This window comes from Saccopteryx leptura, chromosome 3 (assembly GCF_036850995.1).
Source record: "Saccopteryx leptura isolate mSacLep1 chromosome 3, mSacLep1_pri_phased_curated, whole genome shotgun sequence".
Taxonomy (NCBI): domain Eukaryota; kingdom Metazoa; phylum Chordata; class Mammalia; order Chiroptera; family Emballonuridae; genus Saccopteryx; species Saccopteryx leptura.
Genome location: NC_089505.1, coordinates 128,447,848 through 128,458,945, shown reverse-complemented (window position 1 = coordinate 128,458,945; position 11,098 = coordinate 128,447,848). Strand labels below are relative to the sequence as shown.

General features: G+C 49.9%; 1 long non-coding RNA gene across 1 annotated transcript; it reads left to right on the top strand.

The window, feature by feature from the left end:
- Positions 1–1,116: 1,116 nt before the first annotated feature.
- LOC136400172 (uncharacterized) lies at positions 1,117–10,116 on the top strand. The gene is made up of 4 exons (XR_010750261.1): positions 1,117–1,260; positions 7,029–7,235; positions 7,375–7,425; positions 9,668–10,116. It is a non-coding gene; the product is annotated as an uncharacterized lncRNA (long non-coding RNA).
- The last annotated feature ends 982 nt before the right edge of the window (positions 10,117–11,098 follow it).

Genomic DNA, 11,098 nt, shown 5'->3' with positions numbered 1-11,098 from the left:
TTGCCACTCAACCCCTAGCTCATATCAATATGATGTCCTGTACTTTCATCAGTTAAAAAATCTTTCTGTTGCAAGTGACATAAAATCCAACATAAACAAGTTTCTGCAGAGGGAATGTGTTGGTTCACATAACTGAGAAATCGAGGGGTACTAGGCAGCGTCAGGCACAGGCTGATTCAGGGACTTAAGCAGTCATTAGGACCTGCCTTTCTCTGTCTCTTATTCTTATGCTCTCCATGCTTTGGCCTCATTTCAAGGTTCTACCTAGTGATAGGCTTCTCTTCCTTTCAAATTCAAGGCCACCAGGCAAGAGGAGTTTTCCAAGAGCTACAGAAGGACTGGGATTCACTCTAGTGGAATGGGCTCGCGGCACATGCTCACCTCTGAACCAATCAGCATGGCCAGGGAATGCCATGCTCAGATTGGCTGGATCCAGGGGTGGAGTCTCATGGAAACCATTTGGACTGAGAAGTGGGGTCCCCAAATGTTGTTAGAAGAATAGGGAATGGACAGAGGACAGGAAGGCAAGCTACTGATACCCACTACAGTGTTCTTCTAAGCATTCAAGGCAGGCTGAGTAGGGAGCATCAACCCCATTTTGCAGCTAAGGAAACTGAGGCTGAGAAAGGAGGTAATAAGAATTATATAGTGAATAAGGGATTGAGTCTGAGTTTGAACCAATTCCTCTTAACTTCTACCTTGAGCCTTTTCCCTAAAACAAGTATCCAGAAGCACTCTCTAGGCATTCAATCTAGAAATAACCACCTTCCTCAGATTTTACTGTTCACCAAGCAGCCGTCTGGGCCTGCAGGGCCTCCTGACTTCCTGGGAAAGGCCTCTAAGCCTAGGGACTCTGTGAAAACCAGCCTGCTTTGTCTACATTGGCACCACAGCCCCACCCATATCCCTTTGTGCTCACGCCAGGAAAAAGCCAAAAGCCTGACACTCAACTCTCCCCAGGCTTTCCTCTGCCCAGGTATGGTGAGGGGCAGGTCAGGAAGACCCGGGAGTGGCCCCGCCAACTGCCAATGGGAGTTGGAGGACAGACGCCAGCTCCCTGTCCCCACGGTGGCATGACAAGGTGGAGGCTGTTCTGCTCAGTTGGCCACAGGAGTAACTGGCTTGATAAACACACCCTTCACCGGCTGCCTTTCCTGCCCCGTCTCACTCCTCATTGCTTTCCCTGCTTCCTGGGATCACCTCTCCCACAGGCTTGGCTTGGACTCCTGTCTCAGATCTGCATAGGGAGAAGCACTAAAGGTACTCTTCCCTATTCCTCTGGTAAAATCAGGGAGGGGAAGCTTGAGGGGTTCAATTGATCCATAATTTTCAAATCTTCTTCTAGTATTATGCTTTTTTAAAAGGCTCTTCTTCTCCTGTCTGGCTTTCAACCCCCTCCTGAAATCCAGGCCTTCCCTCCTTCCCTGTTACCCACTGAGTCGCTGCTGTCCCACAGCCCCTTGTGAGTCTGGTGAATTCCTCAGTCCCTGCCACCTCCTAAACCAAAGGCATTTTATTCTCCACCAGGTTTGTGTTCTGAGTGGTGGGGGAATTTTTGGGCCACTTGTTGAGGGAGAGAAAGGGTAGTGGAATTGGCTGCAGGGTGCTCCCTTCCCATGCCTCTAAAAATCAGACACATTCCACATCTCAAAAACTAGCTTCCTGTCGAAAACCCTCATCATGCCTACATATTTTTCCTGCCCTATGGGGGTTAGAAGCCCCAAAAGGAGAAGAGGATAAAACTCAGCTTTATTGCTGGCGAGGTGAGATTGAAGAATGGGGGGCAGGGGGGCTCTACCTCCACCAGTTGTTGTCAGACTCTGTAGGATGACAGTCCCCTTATCCCAACAGCACTGAGAGAGAGAGAGAGAGAGAGAGAGAGAGAGAGAGAGAATCAACCCCAGAGGTTGCCTGCACTTCACATAATGAGAAACCAAGCAAGAACTACCCAGCCAGAAGTTTCCTGAATGTGTGATCCACAGAATCTCTAAGCAGAATACAAGATTGTTTTATGCCTCTTAGTTTTGGGTTTAATTTGATATGCATTATCAAATGATTGAGCACTTCCTATCTCCAAATACACTGCATTTTAAAGTGGCGATTCTGCCCCAGGCTGACCTGCCCCAAGGATGTCAGGATCCCTGCACTTTTATCAGTCAGATGTGTCACCCCTCCTCCCATGGGGAACAAGCAAGAAGAGAGAAGAGGACAGAAAGGCCATCCTAGGAACCAGCCCAGGCACGGGAGTGAGAAAAGGGTGTGGGGTTAGAAATGTCCTGTGCCTTGAGCCTCCATCATTCCAACACATCTCAGCTACAGCAGACAAGGGGAACCGTAGACAAGAGGAGAGGCTCCAGCAGCCCATGCCCACCCACCGGTGCCTGTTCTGCACCCCTCGGCCCAGCCTGTGCACAGCGCCCTCTTCCCCCGACTGCTGTTGCTTTTTCAAGCTCTTAGCTCTTCCTCTCCACCCCCTGCCCCAGACCTCCAGCCAGCTTCAGTAAATACAGAGAGCCTGGCTAAACACAGACTTCTAGTCCAGCCTCTGCTTTTGGCAACAAAGAATCAGCAGAAGCTGGAACATTACAGCTTGTTCCCAAGCTTATTGAATGAAAGTGGCGGGCCATCCTAGGAACCAGCCCAGGGTGGGGAGTGGGGATGTGGAGGTGGGGGGGTGGGGGGGTGTCCTATGCCTTAAGTTTGACCACGCCTGAAAGGAAAAGCATCAAACTATTTTTAAGCCAAAAAGAGGGTTTCTTGGGAGGTCACCAGGATAGCTCACAGCACAGGAAGAATCTTGGCAGGAACCCGGGTGGTGGCGCCAGGGGCCTTGGGAACTGGAGAACATAAGCCAAACTCTTAACAATGATTACATGCAGGGAATGGGGTCACAGAGGACTTATGCTTCTTCCATACAGGGTGGGGGGGAAAGTAGCTTTACAGTTATTTCTATGGAAAATATGGTAATACAATAATTAATAATAATGCAAATAATACTGTTTGGCCTACTCACAACTGTAAACCTACTTTTGCCCCACCCTGTATAGTTTGGATTTCTATCTCAATAATCATGCATAATCAACAATGAGAACATTTCCATTCAGAGAGAAAATGGAGGTTTGAAACAAGGAGGGGCGTGCCTGGAGCCCACAACCTCTGCTTCCATCCTCCTTCTGGGCATCTCCCCTGAATGATTTCTCAAGACCTTCCAGCTCAGATCTATTGTCAAATGCTACAGAGTCTAGACCTGTCGGGTCCGGGCTGAGACTCACCTGCTATGACCTGGACCACGATGGCAGGCAGCACCTTAGGACCCAGAGCACCTCATGTGTAAAGATCTGGGTCCCCACTGCTGACCTTCCGCCTGTTGACAAATGATCCTGCCTCCCTAGCGAGCTGTGACTCCCAGGCCCATCCATCAGCTGCCTGGCCAGTGCAATCGGAGTTTAATGATGTCATGACAGGAGTGATTACAATTGTTAATTACCTTCCAGTCATCAGCAGCTTCTGCAGGCCCTCAGTCATGTCGTGGCTGCCACTGCCACCCCATGCCTGCACACACCTCCCCTGGCCTCACCGACTACCCTACTGAGCTCGCAAAGGCCCTGGGATATGGAAATGGGCATTTCAGTGGGGTTTTCAAGGCAGCAGCATGCCTCCCAGGCCCGGGCTCTCTGAAGGCCTAAGTGCTTTCCCCCTACATTGAAGTATGGAACCTAACTGTTAGTCCTGAAGGGAAACACTGACCACAGCACTATCTGCACAGCCAGTGGCTCCCTATGGCCACAGCATGAAGTCTAAACTCTTTAGATGGGCATTTAAAGTGCTCCACGAGGGAATGCCCAGAAAGGCAGCTTCCTGCTGTACTCTGGTTTCATCTCCCATTACTCAGCTCCACACATCCCACCAATAGAACTGCCTGCTGTCCCCAGCCATGTCGTGTACTTTCCAACTCCATGCCCTTGCCCACTCTGTCCCCTCCACCCACAGCTCCGTGCATTCAATTCCTACCTGGTCTTCCAGTCCTGTACCAAGTGCTAACTTTACTGAAAAAAGGTGTGAGAAGGGTCACCAAGATCCTCACTCCCACCTTTGCGGGATAGCTCAGTTGGTTGGAGCATGGTCCCGAAGCGCAGAGGTTGCCAGTTCAATCCCCAGTCAGGGCACATACAGGAACCAATTGATGTTCCTGTCTGTCTCTCTCTCCCGTCCTTCCTCTCCCTCTAAAATTAAAAAATAAATATTATATATATGTATATATAAAAAAAAAAGATTCTCACTTCCACCCCACATGCTCCACCCCCAACTCCCCAAGTAACTCCTGGGTCTCCCATAGCCCTTCATTTGGCCCTCCGTTCTCACACATCAATTTCGCAGTGTCACTGAGGTATGTGTCCATGTCCTGTCCCTCTCACATCACAGCAGGGAGCTTCGAAGGGCAGGGCCTCAGCACCCAGCACAGGGCCTGGCTTCGACTAAGTGCTCAGAATCAATTAATGAGTCTCAGAGCTGGCTCAGGAAGAAGGAAATTCAAGTGGCCCAGAGAAGAATGCAGCATGAGCCACCGCTTCTTTCTCAGGTGACCCTGTGCCCCATCCCGGCCCTCACCACCTCACACAGGAGTAATGGCCTCCTCACAGGTCCCCCGGCAGCCTGCCTCCACCCTCCAGCACTCAAAGCAATCCTTCTAAACAGCGAGTCGGATTCTGCTAGTTCTTGGCATAAAACCCTGATCACCTGGGGGATAGGTTCCTTAGTTTAGTGTTCAAGGGTCTTCATGACCATAGCAGGCACTTTTACCACTACCTGCACAACTCCCCACCACCATCTCCTTTTGAACACTACACCCCTCCATGTAGACCAAGGCCATAGTGCCATGTTTGTACTTTACAGGTGACTGGGCCTCTCAGCTGGACCTACCTGGTCCAAACTCAGCCAATTAGTTTTTTTCCTCTTCCCCTGGTGTGGCCTTCCCAGATGTGGAACTGAAGGGTGTATACGGGCTCAGGAGTCATGGGGAGGTTATTGTCCACTTTAACCCAGAGAGGACAAATGAAGGGACAAGCACGAGAAGGGGAAATAAGAAGGGCACAGAGAGACAAAAAGATTCCAGACCCAGTTCCCCTGGGGTCCAGGACAGGCTCCCATCTCCTGTCTTTCTTACACTGCTTTCTGTATGATGTGTAAAACGATGGAGGAAACTTTGCCAATCCAAACACGTGTAGGAGAGGAAAATTTTTCCTTTACTTTTAGGTTCTTTTGGTTGGTTTGATCATCAAATTGACAAAAGACAAGTTAATAAGAGAAAACAAGTTTAATTTCATATATACCCAAAGACATGAGATCCAAGCACAAGTTGAACATGAGGCTTATATACCATTCTGAGCTAAGGAGTGGGATAGGGCTTTGGGACTTCAAAGAGGCAGGCGGTGATGATACACAGGACAATAAGAATCATAGATGTTTGGTGATTAGATATTTGCGGTGCTATATAGATAGGTCATTCAGATCAAAGTTATCTCTAGGAATAGCTCTCTTTCTGGGCCAGACCTCTCTTTCTAAATTTTTTTTTAAGATTTTTATTTATTCATTTTAGAAAGAGAGAGAGAGAGAGAGAAGGGGGGAGGAGCAGGAAGCATCAACTCCCATAAGTGCCTCTACCAGGCAAGCTCGGGGTTTCAAACTGGCAACCTCAGCGTTCCAGGTCGACGCTTTATCCACTGTACCACCACAGGTCAGGCCTAAATTCTTTTAGGTAATTATAGGAGAAGTAAAAGTTTTTCTTAACTCTGCTGGGTCTTGATAGCCTTCAGCTCAAAATAGTCCACACACCAAATCAGCATGTTTTGGAATGACCTATTCTGCTCCCCTTCACATGTATGATTTGGAACACAAATATCATATGTGTTTGGAAGAAATGCTCTGAGGAGCCACTTCAGGAGTAGGGATGTGGGGGTACAAGTTCCAAGGGCTTGTCCACATTCCACACGGTGGTAAGGAGGCTACCTTCTGAGAGGCAGGTGAGAGCATCACGCTGCTTCTAGAAGTAGTCTGGAGTCGGAATTCCAGAGAACCAACCATTCAGTTAGCCCTGCCACTTACTGCCTGGACAAGTGATCTCTGGCCTCAGTGTCCTCATCTGTAAAAGGGGTATGCTGATAATAATAGAACTGTCTCAACAGGTTATTGTGAGGACTGAGCCCATTATACGTAGAAAGCACGTAGAAGTGCCTGTTAATGGCAAGCATCAACAAGTTAGCAAAATGGCTGCTATGGACATAAAGTCCCTGTTAACTGGAGTCCTGAGGTAAATTTGGGTCTGTAAATTTGAAACCCGGAGCTGCGGCACAGGTGACTCTGAGAAGAAAGGAACTTAAAGTAGACTGTTCGCCACTGTGTTGCTGGTGGCATTCTAGGCACAAGGCGGTCCAAGTCCCTGTTCTCACAGAGCTTCCATTCTAGAGGGGAACAGGCAAGAAACAAGGTCCTTTCAGATGACAGTGTGAAGACCACAGAAGCCAGGGAGGTGAAGCGGGTGGCTGGCGGGCTTCTCAGAGTCAGGTTGTCAGGGAAGGCCTGTCTGAAGAGGTGACCGAGAGAGAACTAAACGTTCAAAGGCACCAGCCATGTGCAGAGATGCCATCAAGGAGGGAACAGCATGTGCAAAGGCTGGTAAAGGGAGGGAGGGGACAGAGATGCCACCAAGGTGGGGTACAGTGGTGTGTGAGAGTGCAAGAGAGGGGGAGGCCCTAGGGCAGACAGCCGAGCAAGGTCATGGGAGGACAGAACCTCCCTTACAGATTCTGTTAGGTTCTTTGCTATAAAGCGTGAACAGAAATGTCCTCATCCATCTCTGCTTTAACCTTCAGTCCATCCCAATGCCCTTTCATGTTCTGGGGTGACTCGGTTCTCTTCGAGGGATGCAGGGATCAGTGAGGAGCAAAAACCAAGACAACAGGTTCAGGTAAGCCAATGGGCCAGGCCCCTCCAAGCCTCTCTTCCTCCAAACTTACCCCTTCCTAAAAAAGGTCCACAAACTTCCAGTTTACCCTGCTGCACAAAAAAAGACTAACCTGCTGCACAGAAAGAAGCTGAGAGAACTCACCTTTGTCCTGAGGACTGTCAAAGACCAGGAGGCTCCCTCAGTGACCCCTACCTAGTGAGGGGAGGAAGGAGCACTGGCTTAGGAGTCAGCAGACCGGGTTTCGGTCTTTGCTCTGCCATTTATGTCCCAGGTAACTGGCGAGTTATTCCCGTCCTGCTCTGTGAAATGGGGTACTGGTTCCTAGGGAAGGTGAGTCGGGTTTGCTCACAGCATGTCAGGGGCTATCAATCTCCAGAGACCCACACTAGTTGTCCCTTTTTCCCTCCTAGGGGATGGGGCCAGTGGGACAGCATCATCCTGGATGTGAAGGGCAGAGACAGGTACCCATTAAAGAATGCCTTCCAGGTGCCAGGCACATGCCAAGGAAAAATAGCAATGTACTAAAAACTCAAAGAATGAGCATCCAGTAAGACAGTTTTACTACTAAGCAGGTCACCCCATCCGGCACAGAGTCCAGGCTCTCAGGGATGTGAGTTTGGTGAGGAAAAAGATGAATTGGGTTTTTTAAAGTCAAAATACCAAACACTGTCTTTGTTCCATGTAAAGAAAGCAAAGCCTCTGAGCAGGCCAGCGATACCCAGGTGGCAAGGGCTGGGCCGGAGTTACGTTGTCCAGTAGGTCTGCCCCAAGATCAAGACAGTTTATCACTGTACAGAGCTCCACGTGCATTACCGCTGATTCTCAGGACAACTCCACAAAGATGGCTTCTTACAACGGGAAACTGAGGCCTAGAGAGGTCAAGGGTTGCCCACTCCACCCAGGTTGCAGAGTTAGAAGGTGGCTGAGCTGGGATTTAAACCTATATGCAAAGGATATAACGTCACATCAAGCCACAGATATGCCAGCTCTGAGGGATAAGAAGCAGAGAGTAGGCAGGCTGAGCTCAGAGCTTGGGTGGGGTGGGGTGAGGTGGGCTGGGCTGGAACTCGGCCAGAATCCTCCCTCTCAGGCCCCTGGGGTTAATGGGAAGCTGGGCCAAGATGGCACAGAAAGAAATGTGGAATCTCTCCCAAGCTGCCTGCACGGGACCAGCCTCCCCTCTCTCCTCAGCAGCCACCCCCTCACACCAGGGGGTGATTTTTAACCCAAACTTTCCAACCTCACTTCTCCCTGGGCAGCCAGACACCCCGACCACCCACAGACAGCTGCCAGCCAGCCCTGCTTCCCTCCTGGAGTTGCCAGAAGCCCCCTGGTGGAAACAGCTCCTTATAGGATGGGGAAAACATTCTAAAACATTAGCTTAATAAATGAAGTGTTCCTGGAACCTATAGCCATGCTGGTCTGTAAGGAGGGGCCTCGGTGCCCACCCCTACTGGGGCTGGAGGGAGCCAGGAGCTCAGGACACCAGTGGATCCACCAGCCCTCCTACCCTGTGGAGCCAAGCTTGCAGCCCCACCCCACAGGACCAGGCTTGCACCCTAACCGCAAGGAGCCAGGCTTGCAACCCCACCTCATAGCCACCTCCTCCATGGTACCAAGAAGCCTGAGGAGAGGGCTTGGGAGCTCAGACAGCCCAGGGTTTGAATCCTGGTGCTGCCACTTGCTAACTTGTGACCTAGCATGAGGGCCTCCTGGGAGCCCCAGTGCCTTCACCGCAGTGAGGCAATAACAGACATTTTTTTTTTTTTATTTATTCATTTTTTAGAGAGGAGAGGGAGAGAGAGAAGGAGGGGAGGAGCTGGAAGCATCAACTCCCATATGTGCCTTGACCAGGCAGGCCCAGGGTTTTGAACTGGCGACCTCAGCATTTCCAGGTCGAGGCTTTATCCACTGCGCCACCACAGGTCAGGCCAGTGAGGCAATAACAGACGCTGCTAATGGTGGGCTGGCGAGCTGGTGCCCTCTGCAACTCACCACAGCCCGTGAGATGTGGGCCATACCACTGTTCAGAACAGTGGGATTTAGAGCATGCAGCATGGTTATTTTCAGTCCTGCCAATCCTCTACCTTAGGTCACTACCAGCCTGCGACTCCACCTCTGTCTCTAGAGAGTACTGTACATGAAAAGAGACTCGGGGGGCTAAGTCCTACAGGTTCGCCTGGACCTGCAGAGCAAGGCTCACATCTCGGGTGCCCAGGAGGCTGATCAGCCTACCAACTCTACCCTGCCCCCAGCCAACGAAGCCCCAACTGACAGTAAAGGGGTTCCCTCCTGCCAGGACCCCAGGAGCCCCAGCCACTCCTGTGTCCCTGCTACACACCGAAGCCTGTTCCCCACCTTCCTGGGGCAGTGCAAGGGCTGGCCCCTTGGCCTTTCCCTTCTAGTCCTGGCTCAGATGCTAACCCTCTTAGCACCTGCAGTGAATCCCTCCCCTCCCTGGGCCTCAGTTTCCTCCTCGTACAAGGTTTTTCTTAGAGAATCTAAGGTTTCTTCTTGCCCCCCCCCTTGCTGGTCTAGGCAGAGAAGGGGTGCAACACCAGAGCTCTTTAGTAGGGAAAACCACTGTCAGAGAGCTAATTCTTTCTGCTCTCTGGGGGGTGGAGAGAGGGCTAAAGAGAAAAAAATTCAATTACCAGACGGTCTATTTGTCAACTCCCTCCCCATTGACTTAATTTTCTCCAGCCAAACCCAGAGTCAGAGGAGGCAGGAGGAGTGAGCCTGCAGGCCCAGCAAGATAGGGAGAAAAGAGAGCTGAAACAGGGAGAGGGAAGAGAAAACTGCAACATGGACATGGGGATGGGCCCACTGGACACACATCAAAGCCAGGAAACCTCACTTGGACCAAGAACAAACAAGAAGCACCCAGAGACAAGCTCTTGTGGGTCTAGCCCTGCTCAGCATCACTGCCCTGGGAAGCCTTCCTGGATCTCCCAGGCCGAATTAGGAACCTCCTCAGGGCTCCCACAACCCCTTTGCTTTCCCAACCCCTTGCTGATCTGATCTGTTTACTTTCATTCATTTATACAACAAACATTTGTGGAGCATAGTATGTTCCAGGCTAAATGCTGGGAAAAGAGCTAAAAATAAAAACTAACTGTCATTTATTAGGGAAAACTGATAATAAAGTAAATGTAAACCTGTCTGGAATATCTACTACTGTGTAACAAATCATATCCAACCTCATGGCTTAAAATAACAACCATCATTTTCTTTCCTCCCACAATTTCTGTGAATAAGGAATTTGGAAAGGGGACAGATGGGTGCCTCTGGCTCAGAGTCCCACTGTCAGACAGCAGGTGAAGATGGGACAGCAGAGGGCTGAGCAGCTGGGGGATGGCTGAGCACCCCTCTCTTTATTTAGTCTCAGGACTTCTCCATGAGATCTCTCCATGTAAATGAGCTTGCGCTTCCTCACAGCATGGCGGTTGTAGGGCAGTCATGGCAACTGGCTTCCCCCACAATGAATTCTCCAGGAGAACAAAGCAGACAAGCTTGCAGTTTTTATGACCTAGCCTTAGTTATGAAAAGTGTCACTTCTGCCACTCTGCTGGTCACGGCAGTCATAAAGGTCCATCTAGGTTCAAACAGAGGACATATAGACCCCATGTCTTGATTTGATGGGAGGAATGTCAAAGTCACACTAAAAGCGGAACATATGGGATGGGAAATATTATTGTAACCATTTTTGGAAAATATAATCTGTTACAAAACCTACTTAGAGTTATATAAGTTCACCTCAAATGCTCCATTCACCCTTGGAAGTTAACTCCTCCACATTTCACATTTCTTTAAATTCCCCAGGGGCTGACTTACATTCCCATGATCACCTCAGATTCTAAATTCCTGCTTCAGCTGTGTTTGATCAGTTTTTGGACTATCACACCGGCCTGTGGGTGCTACTTGTGTCACAAGCCATAGACTTCAACAGAAACTCAACCCCTGCCTCAATTTCTACAAAGCCGTCACTTAAGGCAGATGAAGATGTGGTGGGCTTTGCTGAAGATTTAAGAAGGCAGAGGGGCAACTCCAGTGACTTGAAAATTAATATTAGACATCTTTGCTTGTAATGGAGGTTTATTCCTGGGCCTTTTCACTCCACATACCATCACCTTC